Source organism: Mus caroli, chromosome 12 (genome assembly GCF_900094665.2).
Source record: "Mus caroli chromosome 12, CAROLI_EIJ_v1.1, whole genome shotgun sequence".
NCBI lineage: Eukaryota > Metazoa > Chordata > Mammalia > Rodentia > Muridae > Mus > Mus caroli.
In genome coordinates, this window is record NC_034581.1 from 75,411,964 (window position 1) to 75,416,779 (window position 4,816).

The window sequence follows — 4,816 nt, forward strand, 5'->3', positions numbered from 1 at the left end:
TCAATGAGAGATCATTGGAAAAGTGAGCTTGGATACAGAGGATCTGAACATCATATTTATAGAAACAGGATGAGGCTTGTCTCCCAAAACACCTCACAATTTTTCCTTTTTAAAAATTAATAATGTGCCATATTTATTTTATTTTATTATTATTTTTCACTAGAGCAAGGTTTTTATTGGAGTACCTGGGCAGAGTGGAGGGAGCCATATCCCAGCATTTAGAAATTTCATAAAAATCGCCAAATGTTGTGACTGAAATAGGTTTAACAGAGATGACTTTGGAAATGTCATATTTATCCCCAGTAGAGCCACATTGTGTGTGCAAGTTTGTGTCCACATATGTTCACATGCATGTGGAAGCCACAGGCTAATGTCAGGGGTTTTCCTCAGTCTCTTTCCTTCCTCCCCGCTTTTCTTCTTTCTTTCATTCAACTTCTTAATGATTCTTTGTGAGTCACATCATGTGTCCCAAATCCCTCCCATCTCCCCATCCCCTAATATCTGCACTTTGCCATTGTAATCTCCCCCCAAAGAAAACACACACACACACACACACACACACACACACACACACACACACACACCATCACCACCACCACCACCACCACCAAACGAAGCATAGAAAATAACCAGGGTAAGCTCTTTAGCACGGCTTCAGCTAGGCCATCCAATGCTGCCATCGGCAGGAGATGTGGGCTGTTGGCTGCACACAGACAGCCTGGTTGAGCATAGGTCTTGAATCCTGGGGGACTCAATGGGTGGTGATTTCCACCTACATGGGACGAAAGGTATTTGATCTTGTCTCCTGGACCCCTGGCTCCTGTCGAAGCTATCACCCCCACAACCCCCGCAGGAGAGGTGTGTGACTATCAGTCATGCAGACGATGTCCCAAGCTCCTGGCATTCTGGCTAGATTCCACTCCCACAGTTACCTGACTATAGCCAGATATGCTCCTCCCCACAGTTACCCGATAGCCCAGCTGCTTGGCCCCACCTCGATCTTTTTAAGCTCTCACTTTTCTTATTATCATCTCTAGCCCTCCTCTCTCTCTCCCTTCCCTCCCCCCCTCCACGTGGCCATGGCTGGCCTCTCTCCCTCTTTCTACCTTCTCTCTTTCTCCTTGCCTATCTACAATAAAACTCTAAAACCATAGACTGTCTCTGCTCATCAAGGCCCACCTTGCTTGAATGATGGAATAGGCTTTCCCCTAATGAGCCACGTCTAACCTTCCACTGGAAGGCCTTCCTGCACTCCAGCCATGGACAGGACCAAGGACTCTCACCCAAGTGGGAACCATCCAGCACCCCCTCTTCCCCTGCCCTCTCCTCTCTTTGCCCCACCCCCCACCCCCGGGACTCCCATTCTGTCCTCAGCTCTTTCTCGGTGTACAGCAGTGTCTGGGATGCCCGAGGCTGAGAACCTGGTACCTAGGACTGCCCCTTGTCCACCACCTGCCGAGTTAGGGCTAGTGGCTTCACACAGCCAGGCACACCCACCCAGGGCCGTGTGGAAAGTGTGCGACAGTCCTTCTGCATCCACCCGCCCAGAGCACTGGAACTCTGGTGGGATGCAGGTTTTCTCCCACTCCCTTTATTCCCCCACGTCCCCTGCCCAACAAGGTTAGTTCTCCTGCTCTCATGACCTCAGAGCTGGCTCACCTGCATTCATACTTCCAGAGCCAGCTCCACTGTGCCCAGGCAAAGTGCAGAGCCTACCCTCCCAAGTGACAAGACAGGCTAGCTCTTCCACTCTCATGACCTCAGGGTCAGCTCTCCTGGCTACTGCAGATAGCAAGGGGTGGAGGACATCATCCCTGAACCTTTACCATCTCACACTAGATGAGTGATGGGGCCAGTTCTTCCATGCTCTCTCCCCTGGGGCTGGATCACCCACACTCTCTCCACCAGAGCCAGCCCTACTGTTTTGCTCAGGCAAGGTGCAGGACCTACTCTCTCAAGTGCTGCAGCCAGTGAGAGGCAAGGCCAGCTCACCAGCTCTTATGACCCTAGGTCAGCTTTCCCAACTGCCTCAGATGGTGAGGGGCAAAAGGGCAGAAGGCATCTTTCCTAACCCCCCAGGCCACCTCACGGCAGATGAATGGTGGGGCCAGCTTTCTGGCGCTTTCACCTTTGAGCTAGCTCACCTGTGCCCCCTCTACTGTGGCCAGCTGTGTGCTGCCCAGATGAGTTGCAGGGCCCGCTCTCCTGAGTTCTGCAACCAGCAAGGATCGGGGCCAGCTCACCTGCTCTCATGGTCCCAGGGCCAGTTCACCTCCGCATCCCCACCACTTTGTGGCAGATGAGTAGCAAAGTCCGCTCTCCAGATCTCTAGCTCTTGGGGCTGGCTCATCTGCATGCCCCCTTCCCCCCCCCCCCCTCACGAGAGGGGTGCTCTGCTGTGCTGTCCAGGTGAGGTACAGGGCTGGCTCTCTTGAGCATTACAGCTGTTGAGGGGCAAAGCTAGCTCTCCCGAGCTTATGACCCCATGGCAACTTTCCTGACTGCTGGAGGCGGCAAAGGTTAAGGGCTTATCACTTCTATGCCCACGCCACCCCACAGGTGGTAGAGTCAGCTCTCCCACACTCATGCCTTTGGGACTGGCTCACCCAACTCACCCAACCCCCCTCCCCCAAACCACACCACTGCCAGGACCAGCTCCACTGTGCTGCCTGGGTGAGGCACAGCACTTGCTCTCCCAAGAGATGCCAGGATGAGAGATGGGGCCAGCTCTCCTGAGAGCCACATCCAATGAGGGATGGGGCCAGTTATGCACAGTCCCTGGACATCCATATGGTCCCCTGCAGTTGTTTGGACCAGGAACATCCTCATGTCCTCTAGTGGCACTGTGAGCCTCAGACAACACCAACTGTATGGCAGTGAACTTCAGACTGAGACCTCACGATGGCCCCAGGTGGTGGGGCTGGCCACTCATAACAGGCTACTCCTCTCCGCCCTCCAGTCTCCAGTTGCATCTCTCTTCATAATGCTCAGGCTGTTCCACTTCTCGTTCTCTCCTGTCTGATCATCACTTACTTGCACATGTGGTAGCTCCCACGGCAGGGGCTAGCAGATGTGGCTCACCCGCGCCACACCTGTGCCACATACGGAGGGCAGGTCTGTGGGTGGCATGGTGGTCTGCAGGGCTCTCTCTGTCTTTCTCCTCCTGGGTTGAGCACCTGGATTTGATTTTTATGAGTCCTAGGCATAAGACAGCTTTGGCCACCAAGCTAACCATCAAGCTAGGATGAACAAAGAACTGCCATCTGCTCTGCCCCTGACTGATATAAGAACACCACCACAAACAAGGTGTCTCTTTGACCATTGCCAGGTGTGTGTGTGTGTGTGTGTGTGTGTGTGAGTGAATGCGCTATATTTTAAAAATTGCTTTAAAAAGAGTTATATATTTTTAACTTTTAAGTGTATGTGTGCTTGCTTGCATGACTTCATGTGCACCATGTGTGTGCAGACGCCCTTGGTGGCCAGACAAGGCTGTTGTATCACCTGGAACTGAAATTACAGGCACTTGTGAGCTGCCACATGGGTGTCAGGAACTGAACCTGCTTAACATAGTGCATATATAGTCTTAACACCCGAGTCATCTCTTCAGGTCTCATAATTTCCCAAAGCAAAAAAAAAAAAAAATATAGGTGATATAGGATGCACACTATATGTATATCATGTCACATCTCCTTGGGGATAATAAGCAACTCCATGAATTGATTATTTATTTATTTATTTATTTATTTATTTATTTATTTATTTATTGAGACAGGGTCTTGCTATGTAGTTCAGGCTGGCCCAGGACTTGTGATTTTTCTGCCCTGATCTATGTGTCACCAATGCCTGGATATGATTGTCCCTGCTGTGAATCACACAGTGGTGTGAATGGAGACTATGAATAGCCACACCGATCTGGAGTATAGTTTGTTGTCTAAGGAGCACCAGAAAAATGTTTAGACTTCAGAACACGTTTGATTCAGTATTTTCAGAGCAGGAAGGTAACTCTATTTGTTTCCACATAAGGGGACAATTCAAGCCTAGAACTATCTAGAAAAGTGAAACATCATGGAGATGGACAATCCCTGGCCTGGGATGTGTGGGAGCAGGTCAAACCGAGGTGACAATGTAACTGCAGGACTCACACTTCAAGCGGCCAGCTGGGTAGGAAGACTCCATAGTCATCGTCCAGTCTGAGAGGACAGGATGAGACTACTGGGGGAAAGGTGGCCAGAGAACAGGGCTGAGCACAGGGGCTCCCTGGAACTCCGAGCACCTGTCTTAGTTATTTGTCTGTCAAAAGGAGTGCAGGGCTCTAATGTGTGATTAGGATGACAGGCAAGGAGCTTTTCTTTCTTTCTTTTTTTTTTTAAATATTTATTTATTTAATGTATGTGAGTACACTGTAGCAGTCTTCAGACACACTAGAAGAAGGTATCAGATTCCATTACAGATGGTTGTGAGCCACCATGTGGTTGCTGGGATTTGAACTCAGGACCTCTGGAAGAGCAGTCAGTGCTCTTAACCACTGAGCTATCTCTCCAGTCCCCAACAAGGAGCTTTTCATAAACTCAGCAAGGACTGGTCATTTGAAAGCCAGTGTGTACCACTCTGAAAGGCTGTCAGAGAGTGGCTTTGAAATTTGAGGGTCAGTACTGGGGACTGGACCAAGGGTCCCACATGTCTGGTACTACTGAGCCTTGTCCCCCATTCTAAGACAGCTAGCTCCATCTTGTGCTTCGTGTGACTGGGCACGCTGCTCTCACTCTGAAGGCACGTTTGAACTTCATCCCACTAAAGATATGTACAAATGCCAGAA

General features: G+C 50.3%; 1 non-coding gene across 1 annotated transcript; it reads right to left on the reverse strand.

The window, feature by feature from the left end:
* Nucleotides 1-3,189: 3,189 nt before the first annotated feature.
* Nucleotides 3,190-3,333, reverse strand: LOC115032843. Its single transcript, XR_003838503.1, has one exon. It is a non-coding gene; the product is annotated as a small nucleolar RNA SNORA48 (small nucleolar RNA).
* Between the last annotated feature and the right edge of the window lie 1,483 nt (nucleotides 3,334-4,816).